We start from the raw sequence: 15,035 nt of genomic DNA, 5'->3' as shown, positions 1-15,035 counted from the left end.
AACATAATCGTGTTAATACGGAAACGTTAAACAATCCTATAACCGTGTAAGAAGAGAAAAAGAAAGAAAACAGTTTTCTCGCTTGCAAATGAGAATATCCCCTTAAGGAGGGAACGGTAACGAGGAACGATAAGAGAGCAACCGGAGGAGGATTGGTAAGACGATCGCAAAGAGGATTTTCGCGGCCGCGACGAACGCCAGTCGCGGAAATTAAGGAGTCACGTTATAAAACTCAACGACCTACAATGCTACAAATGCCACGAAACCGTCGTGTGTCTCTTCTTGCCTCCCCCGTCTCGCCCACCCCCTGCACGACGAGCCGCCATCGCAGCCGCCGACGCTGCCTTCCTTTTCCTTCCTACCATCCACCGACTCTATCCCTCCTCCATATCCCTTTTTCCTCCCCTTCAACAGCCCCTTCTTAGGCCGACTACCTCCCCTCCCGAGCGAACATTCGCCAACCACCACCCCTCCCACCGTCTTTCTTGCGAACCGATGCGACGCGACGCGATGCAATGTGCACCGATGCAATCCGCCCGTTGCGATGCAACGCTCTATACGTGCATCTTCGAGGTTCAATCTGACTTCTCTAAGCTATTCTTCTTCCATTTCATTTACACCGAGTCACGTAGGATGTTTGGAGTTAATCAACCCTTGAATAGTGATCGGGGATTTCTAAAACGATCAGAACGACCTATCAGCCTTTTCTTGTTACGCGCTAACGGAGAATAACAATATTCCCAGTTGGTGTATCTTCTTCAAATGAGAACGATTTTACGAAATCGAGCGAGTGGGGGTTGTTTGGCGGGCGGGTCGAAGATGCAACGTAATGCGTCACGAATCGACGATAAGAGGCAGTGGAGAAAACGGAGGCTCGTGCGACTAGCGAACGATAAGACGTTCGTGGATAAAACCGAAGAACCTTCTGAAATTCCATTCGTCCAACCCTGTTCCCACGAAAGAGACCAGAAATCGTTGTTTTAACTCCTTTTCAACCCTTTGACCCAACCTCGTTCTCCTTTTTTTTTTTTCATTTGTTCCATTTGATTAATTTACTTAATCAAAACGAGTAGATTAAAATCGATCCCATTTGGGAACCGGAGTGCTTTGTTAATAATTTTTATCGCGAGATAACGGGCAAAAAGAGAAAATTGAAAATTTCCGTGGGGAACGGGTATTGTGTATATTTTCGAAAAGATCGGAATTTTACAAGTAGGCCTTATCGTGCAGCTCCCCACTGGCCGAGAAATACGTAACAGTATTGATAACCTTTAGCGTGGAACTTCGGCCGACCGATCGTACCCGAAGCGACACAGTTTTTCAGAAAAACGCACGGATCCTTGGGAATTTCTCGAGCACGAAAGTCGACGGAGAACGCGGCGAGGAAAAGCTGTCGGATCTCGTGGACGAAAGAAAATTCGACGACGAGGTCGTGCAACTAGTTGGCTGATAAACTGGAGAACGCATCCACCGGAAGCTACGTGCCGAGTGAAACATGAAAACGCAAGAACACACGCTCGCGTGCGAAACGATCTTGAAGAACAATCCAGAAGCTCGTGGAACGGCTTCAGAACGGAGCTACTCGTTTCGTTCTAGGCTATCGTTGATCTCTTCTAGTCGCACGATACGCTAGTGCATATCTTAATAATCATTTCGAATCACTCTGAAACACGCGTAGACAGAGAGGCGTCTGTGGAAGATTGTACACCTTAAAAGTTTCCTCGGTTACTCGACTTATTCAAAATTTGATATTCCACTTCCGGGGTGTCCGGTTTAACCCTATGGAGGCATAGCGAATAGCTGAACACGTGGTCGCGCATACCTGTACCCACACACAGGGAACGCTATCGAACAATAAGAAATTATCTACACTAGCGTTTGTTGCGCTACGAGAAGGGCCAAAAGTGAATGACCTCTTAGCGTTTGGTATTACCTACTCTGTGCGTATGTATCCGAGTGTGAGCGCGAGCTTCTTTGATCGTACGCGTCAGCTGATCGCTCAGTCATCCGGTGGTACAAGTATACCACTCCGGAAGTCGAGCATTTAATTTTCAATTGCTCCTTTTTCAAAAATGAAGCAACAGATCGCAAAGTGGTACAAGAACTTTCGATTTATTCTGGCATGGAGTGAATCATTTAAAAAAATATTTTTTTCTCCAACAAATCTAGACCGATCATCGAGACACTTTCCTCTAATTTGTTTATCTGAAATGCCATCCTGGCATGGTTTTCAAACATTGCTCATCGCCGAATTATCTCGCCCGGGAGATGCGAGGAAACGCATGGAAGCCACAAGTGGTTCCTCTTTCGTCACGGATTTCGCGGAGGGGATGTGTGTTTTTTTATTTTGGAGTAAACGAACGTCACGCCACAAAATCAAGGAAATCTATTTCGAAAACACATCCATTATGGAAATATCTGAGGGTACGTGTCAACAAGATATCTTCACTGTAAACGCAGTGACAAAGATGTAACGTTTTCAACAAGTTGTACATAGGCAAAGAGAAGAAAAAAAGAAAATGAAGTATTGAGTTACGCTTCGTAGAGGCACATGTACGTTGCAATACGAATGCAAATCAGCAGAGTGAGCAAGCGTTAGTCAAGTGCACTCTAGAATTACTAGGCGACATACTTTACTGATCTTCGTGGCCGTCTTTCGCGAAACTAAAAAAGAGTACCTAACGAACAACGTTTCCCAGCCTCTTTCATAAAATCGTGTCCAATTTTTCCTCTGACCTGAATTTCTAAGAAAACCCGATATTCCAGGCCCGCTTTCGTTTCAGCAAACATGACAAACTCGCGCTAAATTTGAATCGCTTCGTATCGATCAATTAATCTTTCCAGTTTTGTCGAATACGAACGGCGCGGTGCGTCCGAACCCGTCGAGTTTGACTTTTGCAGGCCCGTAAGTCGAAGCTTACGTTACTGAAAAGAGACTTCTGCATTCTCAGAGCGTGCCTGCCTGCTAAATAATAATACGTCGTTGCTAATGGAAACCTACTTCGCGTTGGCTTCTCCAGAGTAGGTTTCGCGAAAGGGAAAAGTGTGTCATGTACAAAAGCCTTTTCCAAATCGTCTTAAAGCTTCGCCGCTATTATCATAATGATGTCAGACGTTGGACGAAATTTCAAACACCCTTTACAAACTGTTACCTGTCCAAACGTTTTCTACATACAATTGCCTTACAATTCTTACAATAAAGTTATTTAGAAAATTGATAATAATCTATCTATTACCCGTCACGAATACCCCGAAGAACGGAGGAAAGAGTTGATCGAAACGTTGTGAAAGAAAGTTGGCTAGAAAGAGAAAATTGGATTTTCGTTTTGGAGTCAGAGTCTCGGACACAATAGGATCGGTTGGTTCAATTAAGAAGGAAGGATACTCGTTGAACGGGGCTACGAAGCACACTCTACACGAACCTGGATCACCCAAAGAGAAGAGAAGAGCATTCCCCTCCAACGCCTCCTCCACCTCCTCCTCCTCCACCTCCTCCAGTCGTGTCCCGAGTCGGCGTAGACACAACCGGTTTCCGCGGTGTTCACCCGCTTTTTGAGAAAAAATTGAACCAGTTTGTAAAACGAAAAAAGCTCTCCCCACTCTCAGACAGGCTCTCTTCTTGAGCCGCCCTCTCCTCTGCTCTTTCTCTATCCCTTTACTTGGATCACCGTGGAGGCTCATGGGAACCGAAGCGATTCCAAGCGTCCCGGAATCCGATGCACATCAAATGAAAAAGCCTCCGACGTTGCCAACGATTTTGACCCGTTCTCTCCCTCTTTTATATATTCTTCCTTTCTAGCTTCTTTTTCATCAAAGCTTCCCCCCCACCTCCTCCTTCAACTCTTTTACTTTCTTTCTTTCTTTCGGATTTCTTTTCAAATCGTCGAGACACAAGTATCGGTAGGATTTATAAAGGCACGCGTGACGGGGTTAGAGGTACCAAAATGGCCGATCTCTTAAAGACAGAACAAGGCAAGAAGACTTACCACTTTCGGTCCTGGATACACTGTAGGGAAGAGCGTGGTTGCAACGTAGGCCGCCTCGAGGCTTCCTGGCAGGGACTATTGATTTTCGAATTGGTTCAAAATTTCCATAATACCACGACGGCTCAGAGGGTACGGCGAAGCGGGCGGCTGGAGGAGTAGGGGTCGCTCGCTCGTCGACAAGGAGGAACACAGACGGGGCCACGGAACAGAGATAGACACCTATACAGGCTGTTCCACCATACGTGTTATCAGGTCATTTCAAAAGCCGCTGTCTACTTTATTCTAATCAATTATCTTTTGCAAATCTCCATACATTTCATCGGTCAAAAGATTTTTCATTTTTCATCGAAAGTGTTTCTTCGAATTCTGTATACCGAATGCGTGAAAAAATAGCTTGAAATCGAATTAAAATTCGATTTGAAATTCAAAGAACTCTACGATCATAGGAACGAATTGTTTGCGATCACTTATCTATCAGCCGCGTCTCGATTATTTTGCAGCACGTATGCTGAAACGGCTTGTAGAACGGACGTATAGCCGGTACACGTACACGGGGTGTAAGTGAGAAAGAGAGACAGGGTGATAGGCTGAAAGAAGGGGATGAAGAAGGAGAGTGGAAGCCGAATGCACGGCAGAGGGTGAGTCGCCACGGCCTCCGGACGGTTTCGAACTTGGCAAAGTTCACCGGCTCAAAAGAGACAGCCCGCGCCCACTCCACCCTTTCGAGACCACCCCACCATGATTCATCCTTCTTCCCCTGGCGCACGATTCGCGCTTCTCCACGGCTTCTCTCACCGCTCAGCTCGGCCAACTTCACCCTTCTCCAAAAGCTACCAAACACGCGCGCGCCTACTTCCCCTTTCTCTCTTCGTCTATACATGTGTGTAGAGAAGAGGCGAGTAACACGACTTACGTTGGATTCATCGCACACAGAGACACCCCATCTCTCGCACAGGGATTCCCCTTCCTATCTGCACCCTCCTCTCTGTGTCATTTGCCGTTGCCGCACACCTTTATACACAGAGGAGACCGCGGCTGTATGAGTTCGTGTAACAAGAGGACAAGCGACGACGTGAACGACCGCTCGTTCCTCGTTGCGTTACATCGTGGTAACGATACCGGCAGCAAGGGTATTACCCTCCTTGTTGTCCCGTTCGCTATTGCTTTCCAGGAGAAACGGTGTTTAACGCGTCTTACCCCAAGATACTTAATGATTTTATTCTCTATAATCATGATTCCTGTTCACCAGGGTGTCACCGAAGGGTGCGAGTTCAATATGTACCGACCAAACGAGATTTTTCTTCCAATATAAATTCCCGTAGTTTCCGCGCCAGATCAAAAGGGGTATCGGCAAAATTCTCGAAGAAGAAAGAGCTCGCCACACTGTGGACAGAATGACGTACGACCGTCCGGTAGCTTGCATTCCTCCCTTTTTACGAGCGTCTAGAAACCCCTGTGGCCTCCCTCGATCCAACGGAAAGGGAAAACAAAAAAAAAGGTAGACGGAGGGAAGAAGTTAGGGAAGAGAGAGACACTCGCGAATTTCTTTGTTCGCGAATTGTTTGAGCTTAGGATGCTTGTGAGTCGCTTCTGGTCGCGATGGATGGGAACAAGATCCAGTTGAAAAGTGGCCGGTAACTCCAGCCAAAAGAGGCATGAATCGTGGAGCGTGCCGTGACATGACCTGTCCTAACTGGACGGATCGACTACCGTTGCCTCTCTTCTGCACGATCGCGCTTCGGGCCCTGTTTCTCTTCGTGTACACCTTCTCCGTTCGGGATCGACCTCCGTAGGTCTGGTTTCGTAACGCGTTTAAAGACGCGATGACGCATCTTGTAACGTGTCTCAAGCTATCGATTCGGCACGGTTTACGTAACAGTGAAATAATAGAAAAAAAGGGGTTGAAGGAGTAACGATTAACGTTAACGAATGAATATAAGCGAGACGAGATCTAACAAGATCATCTCCGCGTGTAATTACGCTCGCGTTTAATATTATAATTACCTAGGTAATACGCGCAAGAAATTGAAGGTTTAATCCGAAAGTAGCGCCGGTCGAGTTAGCCTGAACGATTGCAAATTTAACGAGGAGCTAACGTTGCCGACGTCGCTGCAAAAACCGAACACGGCATGGTAAACGTTGAATCGATAAATCTGTTACGATAAGAGGACGTGTTACAACTTCACCGTTACTCATACGCAACCGCGCGAACCGTGCAGAAAAACTTCCGTTAGCTTCCTAAGCAGCTAACTTGAGTAAAAAGGAACGAGAGAAAGAGAGACTGTGTCGTGCAGCTTTTTATTTCCCATTTTCCCGCGCTCGATACCGAGCCTTTTTCGTGCCGTTCTTCTTTTCTTTTTTTTCTCACTCTACGATTTTCCAACGCGATTCCGTATCGTGTGAGAAATTAAGAAACACCGTTTGTGCCCGATTTCGACGCTGCAATTTATCGGGGACCGAGGAAAAATAATTATTATTCGAACCTTTGAGGAGCACCGAGGAATCTATGGTATCGCGAGGATAAAATCCAGTTTCTGGCCGGCAGAAACGGCAAATTTTCCCAAGCAGGGAGGGCTGCTTCGTTTCTTTTTTGCTCGACGGAATTTCTGAACGTCCTCGTGAAAAGGGGCGCCGCGTTGCCTCCTGCGTTTACCGACTCGAGTCAGCAGGGGTATCGCAAAAGAAAGAAAAAAAAAAAAAAAAATGAAAAAGGAGTAAAAGAAGGTGGTTCAGGAGAAGAAGAAGAAGAGGGCGTAGTCCACAGGTAGACGCATCGAAATCGAGAGGGGTGACCGGTTGTGAAAGAAACGCACGCAGTCGGGTTAAGCTGAAGCAGCGAGGTCGTGTTGTCGTTTCTCGACGACCCACCACCAGCACCAGCATCCCTTTGCAGAGAAACAGTCTCGAATTGAAGTCTCGGAAAAAGAAGAAAGCTAGAAAGACGGTCGGGAAGAATATCGAAAGAAAGAATAGCCAATCTAGTCTCCTCTGGTAAAAGATGCTCCGTTTAGAAGTAGAGAAATAGAAAAAAAGACCGAGAGGGTTGGGATAAATTAAAAATCCGTAAAACCATCGACAGATAATATGAAACCCTCTGATAATGTCCTGAATGGTTGACTTATTTTTTCATTTTATTGCGTTCCTTCTTGAAAGCAGAACAATTTCAATGATCCGAGCGTGTCTGAAAGTAAGAATTATTCACGATGCAATTTCGTCTGTAATTAAAATTGAAACAACGGTTTCATCGGAGAACGCAGGAAGTTTGCTTTCCGGAAAAATATTCAAAATGCACAAGCGTTTTTCCGATATCTGCCAACGATATCCATAAAGTATCGAGCTGTGGCAAAAACTATGTACATTTATGACTGAAACCAGCCTGTGTTAACCCTTTTGTAGTTGCAAGCTCATGCACAGGGTGTCTCGAAACGAATATATACACTTACTTATAATCGACGATCAGAATGAAAATTCATTGGCCAATTTATTTTCCTTGTTACGCGAATGCGAATGACCAGCTGAAGAAGCTTGCGAACACAAGTATAATCAATGTTAAGAGCATCTTAACACAGAGACTGACAATGAGAAGGTGACGAGGTTAGGAAACGAATTTCCTCGTCACCTGTTGGCACACACGAAAAGGTGCAGGATCCTGAAACCTTCGGAACACCCCGTATACTTTGATTGCAGTCGAGACAGAGCGGATACGATTCCTACGAGGGACTATACTCCGACGAGACACATTTAACCAGTGAAGGGCCATTTCGAATATTGGTTACAAAGTATCGCGTCGTACGAGTAACTCTCAACGGGTCTCACGATTTATATACGCGACAGAGGCTCGATGGGAATGAAACAGAAGCGTACGGGTTCGGTGATCAAGATAAAATGGAGAACGATTTACGAACGAATTTAATGAATATTCCAACGGTATTTGCAATGATTTTCAACGATCGTGAAACCGGATTCGCGAACGTTTTAGAACGTATCTACCGGAGCACCACTGCAACGAGCACCGCTTACTTGAACCGTAATGAAAGAACAAGAAACGAGCAGGCAACAGCGAAGGAAACACAATAAAGGGAAGACCGGAGTAGAACGAGAAGAAGAAACAAAGAACAGGCTGTGTGACGTCCTGGGGAGAGATTTTTTTAAATAAAATTCAAATAAAATTACTTTGCGTTTCTTCTTATTAACCCTTTCAATCCCCCCCAGCGTACCTGATTCAAGATATCTAGCCCTAATTTAAGTTCTAAATTCTATCCCTAGAAGCTAGAGTTCTCCTCTCTATTTCCGTGCGTTTGATCGCGATAGGCGGGCAGCAAAGAGGAAGAAGAAGAGGAAGCTTCGCGTGCACACAAATTCCGCGGCTTGTCTGGATCCGACTAGTCGAGGCTGCACGTTTTTCGAAATACAGGAAAGTTATGAAATATCGCGAGCACCGTGAAACTTTTAATGCTAGGTCCGGTGGCTCGGTCGCCCCCACCCTCTCACCTCCTCCACCATTCTACCTTCGTATATACCATACACCTGGTCGTATAACCGAGCCTGCCTGCCTGCCTGTCTACCCGTGTGGCATAGGGTAGTGCGGCTAACTTTTTTATTAAAAAACTTTTTCGAAATAAAAATCAGACACCCTCCTGGTGGGGAGAGACGCGAACGCCCGCTCCGAACACCCACGCATAAGATTATACCGTAACCAGTTCTCACGATTTCTGTACGCGAAATTCTATTCGGTAAATTATTATTATTAAACACGACGATGGAAGGGTGCGCGGGATCGAAACGTCGCGTCAAGCGTCGGGACAATCGTCGGAGGGTTGTTTTTTAATAACGACCGTAGCAATGGCAACGGGTGGCTGGGTATAACGCGTCTTCGGGATATCGCGAAATTCCTCCGGACGTGTAAATAAAAAATGTATATTCCCTCCCCGATAGCGAACGGACGTTCGAAACAAACAAACCACTCAACGAGCCCGACCGGCGGAACGTCCGGAGACACCTCCCCCCTTTTGATATGGGTCAACCGAAACCACGCCGCCCGCTCGCTGGCCTCTCCGGCTTCGGCCTCACCCCTCGACGGCCGTTCGTTTCGCGACGAATCCACCGGTGTTGTTTGCTCGCGTGAGCGCACAATACATCCAAAGAGGACATACTGCAGCTGCGTTTATGTACCGGTAACACGTACATGTATCCAAGGGAGGCACGGGCGTGCGTACAATCGGAGAAACTACGAAAGCGACGGCGTCGTGTCGGAGGGTACCAACCAGCCAGGAGGAGTAGGTGGAGGAGCAGCAGCAGCAGCAGCAGCAGCAGCGACGGCGGTATAGCAGGAGGATGAAGAGGACGGAGCAGCAGTAGACGGAGGAGGCAGAAAAGCGGAGGTGGCTCGTTCGGGGGATCTTTATCAAAGTCAACGCACGCCGGTCACCATGGCAACGAAATTGGATTTTTTTTTTCGAAGTTTTTTCGGCCCTTCTCGCCGGCGCCCATTCCACAGAAGGGAGAGAAAGAGAGAGAGAGAAGAGGAGACGGAGGCTCGACGGAGGAGACGGTGGCGGCGGCGTCGGTGGTGGAGGCGGCGGTGGCGGCGGTGGCGGTGGAGCAGGCAGAGGGAAAAGTGGTAGGAGAGCGCGGAGGAAAAGAGAAAAAGAGGTAAAAGGGGGAAAGAGAGAGAGAGAAAGAGTATCGAGAAGGTCGGGGAGGCTCTGACGAACGGCGACCGGGGAAGCCAATAATTCGAATTGAGAACAGCCAATGGCCGTGCATCTGATTTTTTGTCGTATCATCGTCGAGGTCGTCCGTCCTCTCCCCAGACCCCTCGATGCTCCCCCACCCCCGCACCCCCTCCTCCCTCCCCCCTTAGCCCCGAGTCCGCGCGACGAAAGGGGCCGCTCTCTGCCTGGCTTTTTGTAAAATCTCCCATCCTCCACCATTGCCACCACCACCATCACCATCACCATCACCATTCGCCTCTGTCCTTCTCCGATCTTCCTCCACCTTTCCTCCTTGTTCTAACTCTTCGTTTTCCTCGCTCTTCTATGGTGTTTTGCTGGATATACACGGCAGGATATGTGGATCGAGGCTCTGTAGGTGCATCGTACACAAGCCAGAAGCCTAGAGTACGATACCTAATGCTTAGCCTGACGGAAAAGACGCTAGGGTATGCTAGGGATAACTAGGGTGACAAGCGAAGATACAAGTTCAATTATTCGTCTCCTTACCACCGTCAAAGTCTTAAACCCGGTGCTTTGAAGTTCTTAGGAGCAAGTGCTTTACAGCTTCTAGGATTTGAGCCTGGCTCACCATATGGTTTCTCGGTATCGAGACGAGAGAACAGTTCCGAAAGGAAATTTTCGAGAAACCTAATTCCTAAATCTCCTACGACGCCTTTCAGTCTGCCCTTGAAACGGAAGACAAAGGAAGAGACAAGTACCCTGACGAGATTTCAAACGAGAGCAAACGATCTCGTTTTAGGATATAATCGACGGTTATTTATACACGTTGGTTAAAAAAGGGTTGATACTCTTTTCGGGCACCCTAAAGATACGAGAATAGGCCGCACGGAAACAGCGAACTCTATTTATCCAGGTGAACTTTCATTGCGATTTCAAATGACGTACAAAGTGAAAAGGTTCGGCCGGTGCCAAATATAAATGGCCCGTGCCATTACAAAAATATGTTCATCCGACAAGGATCGCTCCTGTTCCATGTATCGGAGATACCGTCAGACTAGGTCACGTCCTTCGTCGCCCACCTTGGTTAACCCCTTAACGCGCGCATTCTTTTTCCGCTCGGAAGATCGTTCCTTCCGTGGAACTATTTTCCGTGCCAAGAGAATTTTATTACTTTAATAACGTCAAAGTGTGGAGAGTGAAAATGAAAAAAAGGAGATCATACGTTGGTTCGTCGTCTGAGGGGTTTAAAAGCAGAGTCGCGAAACTAAAACCAAGAAATTATAGCTTATTTTGCCGTTTTTTTTTCTCTTTCTTTTTTTTCCAGAATTTCGCGAGTACCTACGTCGCGAACGAACGAGCCACGTTGTTCCCTTTTCTCGTTCAAAGCAGCGGCGCGAGTTCAAAGCTCGAGAGAGCGGGAACTTCCGGTGGAACGATGCAACGAGTCAGGCATTCCGTGGCTGCGAAGTTCGAGTTGCTTGGGCCCGAGGCTCGCGCTCTTAATGACGCCAGAATCAACGGCGGAAGTGTGCTTTAGAGTTCTCGAGCGCGACTCGAAGCGATCGAGTCGAACGAGATCGTTTGTTTGCACGGTTCAAGCTGTTTCGTAAACAGCTGCCCGTTGCACTACATCTCTCTGTTCCTGTGTCTTTCTAACACGATTATGTGTACGAAACATTATGTTTGTTAACGCATTAATCGGTATAATAGAAACTGCATAATTTCACCGAGTTAAGAAAGAAATACAAAACTATGAAAAATGAGTGCACGAGTAGAATAATGGTGTCATTGATCGACGTTAACAACCGGAAGTAACACGGTACGTTATAAATAAAAATGGAGCAAAGTTGAAAGAGAAAAAAAAAAATTGAACAAGTGTCCGTATCTACTGCGGGACTTAAAGCGCTAGCCTATCTACTGTGGCTGATCGTCGCAAGTAGAAATGGCCACGTATGGTAAGACGTTACACTAAACTTGAGATACCGATGGTAATGAAGGCGGGTTTTGTAATAGAAATTGAAAATTACCGGTGATCAAGGCAAGCGTGACAGGGTTTCGCCGATGAAAAATCGAAGGGGTCACATGCACGCGACCAATGGCAATGAGTGTGGTTGAAAAATTGCCTCGTAAATTACGTACACGGTGCACGGCGGTATTGCAGGAGTATCAAGAATCATTTAATAAATGTGCAAACAGGACGTTTGTTTATGCACCGACAGCCACCTCCTCCATTCTTCCTCTTCTTGTTCGCCGCGGCTCTATCGATCCAGAAAAAAAAACTCCGCGAACCGAAACGCGGAAACGTGCATGCAAAAACACGGGGCCCGCTCGAATTCCGCTTAATATTTCATGGAACGCGAAGCGTTGCACCGTATCCTCGTATTATTCGTGTCAACCATCTGTGTGGGAGTACGATACCAGTCTGTCGGTGACTATAGTTTGAGAACCGAGCCTTTGCGATCGATCGATCGATCGACTTTCCATTTCCCCACTGTCTTACATACACACATAGGTAGTAAAGTCCAAAAGTTTTGCCTTTAAATAACAGCCGATGTCTTGGCTTCTATTCATTTAACGATTCCATCGCGACGATTTTTTAGCACATTTTCTTATTTCAACGCAAATGCTAGTTTTTACTGGTTTATGTGTCTTTTTGTATATATTTCCTTTTTTATTAATACGCTCGATAGGTTGCGCATGTAACACTTGGATTTTTCATGAAAGACCATCGTCGAGCAAACGTGACAGATTATGTAAAATGTTCAATTTGCTTATTCGATACATCCTATATATGTATACACGCGCAGATATACACGGATAATTTGCCAGAACGGTGATTGCGAACGACGCGCGAGGAATAATTTTGCTAAATGGGAGAAAACAAAAAATATTCACGAGAAGAAAAAAAAGATCTCGAAAATCGTATTCGATTAACGAGTATGTTTACCGATTACATTTCATTTCCATATTCATCGCGAGTAACTTGATCATTTTAGTCGATAGAATGTCGGATGATCGAACGATTCTTGACGTCAATGTAATCTCGTTGCCGTAGAATAATTTTCCTTCGGTCGTACATTGCCACGTTATCGTACGAATCCATTGAATTTTCAAAAAATCAATTAACATTATCGGTGACTCATAAACGTCTCGGGTCTATCATTCCAATTCGAATACGTGAAATTTGAAACATCATTTGCATTACGATGAGAGACGTATAAAATAAAATTTTCATTAGCACGGGACCGGGGAAGTTTAAAATTTAGCGCTCTTAATTGAGTTGAAATCAAGCGAGAAAAGATATTCTTCGATCCGGCATCGGAGCAGAACGAGGGAAAAGCGAAAGGAAAGCGTAACAAATATAATACAATTGTAATATTCTTACAATCGAGAGAACTAAAATTAAATTCTACGACCTAATTTTAAAGACGACAGAAAAATGAAACGAACGCAGCAATTCGACTGCAGTTCTCTTACAATGGAGAAAATTAAAACAGAATTCCAGGACTGAGTTTGAAAAGTCAGTTGCAAGCAAGGGGAGGAAAAATGGAAGAAAAATTGAAACGAATGCAACGGAATTGTAATTTTTTCTTCTAATCGAGTATTAAATGAGAATTTTTTGATCAGGTTTCGCACGTATATACCGTGAATTTCACACGGTACGGGAACGTGTTAAAATGCAACAGGTCTTCGAGACTGGGCCGAATGGATTCGAGTTCTCGATCTGGCGGACCACCGTTCGTCCGGAGATCAGAGCCTTTCCCTTTTCGCAGCCACCGAATGACCCGTGTGCCTTTTACACTTTTACTTCGGGTTCGTCGCGCTTAATGAGGATAACAACGGTGGCCATCAAACGCCGCCCAGAATAGAAACGTTCCAGTTAAATTCCGTGACTATTCTTGCCGTCCTAGAAATTCGTACACTCGATATACCTCCTGTGCTTGCTAACGTTTTACCTTGGAACAAATTTATCAATATTTGTAACATATTAATGCTAATAATAATTTATATCACAAATCGAAAACCATTTTAATTTGCCAAATGTAACCGACTGAAATATTACTCGAATGCTTGCACTCGAAATACCTAGAACAACGTGCCCTCGGTTATCCACTCTCCGTCTGCTCCGTTTCAATCGGCACTATACTCGAATACCAATTTTCAATTTCCTCTATCTCGAAAACGAAACCACATATTGCAAAATCGTAAAGGACTTTTCGATTTTTCATTGGCCATGGTAAAAGTTTCAAAGGCACAATGAAATAAACGATTGTGATTAATTCGTCGACGATCGTCACGAACGAAGTTATAAAATTCCAACGAAAGATAAGTTTGTTACAATGACCAAGCGTTTCTGCGGGCAAACCGGTATACGGACGATCGATTTAACAAGCATTGTACGACTTTTCTAAGGAGAAGAGAAAAAATAAGTCGATCGACTGAGATAGACGAGTCGAGGAAAATTGCATGCGTTTTCTATTCCAGACACGAGGGGGATTATGCAAACGATGTATTATTATTCGCGAACGGTTACAATTATAGGTAAATATAATAAATTATCGCGACACGCGTCGTTAAGCTTATTAAAAGCTACCATATGTTCCAGTATGCTCAACTATTAGCCTATTTACGCTAAATATGCTAGCAATCAGGTTAATTTGCGATCGATGCGAAGAGCACCTAAGAAATAATACTTATACGAAGTTTCTAAAACATGAAACTTCATTTCACTTAGGAGTAAAATAAAATCAAAACACTCGTGCTCTATAAATACAATAACAGAGAACGCAACGGATGCTCCCTAGTCGATCCCTTGAATAAATCTTGTCACGTCACCGCTTATCAGTTCGTAACATCGACGGAGAGGAGAAAAATCGAATCCACGAGCGATCGATTCGCACAGCTGGTTATCCACAACGCGCACGTATGCACGGAGCGACAGAATAAACGAGTTACATTCGTGGGTGCATATGTGTCCGCGTATGGGCCACGTACCATTGCGGGCCAGCGATGGGAACGACCCTCTCGCGATCAATCGATCAATCTTAGATGTAAGTTTTCAATTTTTAATCTAGGTCATCTAGTACCTCTAATATTTATAATACTCGAGCATAGAAATTTTATTTTCGTCAATCGTATCGGGTTTAAATTGTAAATTTAATTCGGGTTTAAATTAATTCGTTTAAATTGTAACTCTAAACCGAAGGTTAATCATCGATTGAAATTGTTACGATTGGAGGAAATTAAGAAACGATCAAAGGATCGCGACAGAATCGATCCCATTGCTAGGCGGGATTCATCCGGCTCGAACCGCGCAATTCTGCGTGAACGCAACGAGCGTACGCGTAGCGTAAGGTTCGAACGCACGTGTGTA

At 45.3% G+C, this 15,035-nt stretch overlaps 1 protein-coding gene across 6 annotated transcripts in view; it reads right to left on the bottom strand.

Moving 5' to 3' along the window:
• Positions 1 to 15,035, bottom strand: part of LOC114873733 — a 61,551-nt gene that overhangs the window by 27,323 nt on the left and 19,193 nt on the right. The window contains exon 1 of one of the 6 annotated variants that reach the window (XM_029182372.2): positions 3,987 to 4,146. The exons of the other annotated variants lie outside the window; for them this stretch is intronic. The gene's annotated coding sequence lies outside the window, so the exon portion shown is untranslated. Of the gene's footprint in view, positions 1 to 3,986; positions 4,147 to 15,035 lie in introns of those variants that run through there. 6 annotated transcript variants of the gene reach the window in all.

The sequence above is a fragment of the Osmia bicornis genome, chromosome 8 (genome assembly GCF_907164935.1).
Source record: "Osmia bicornis bicornis chromosome 8, iOsmBic2.1, whole genome shotgun sequence".
Classification (NCBI taxonomy): Eukaryota; Metazoa; Arthropoda; class Insecta; order Hymenoptera; family Megachilidae; genus Osmia; species Osmia bicornis.
Note: the sequence above shows the minus strand (reverse complement) of the source record. Positions and strands in the feature narration are given on the sequence as shown.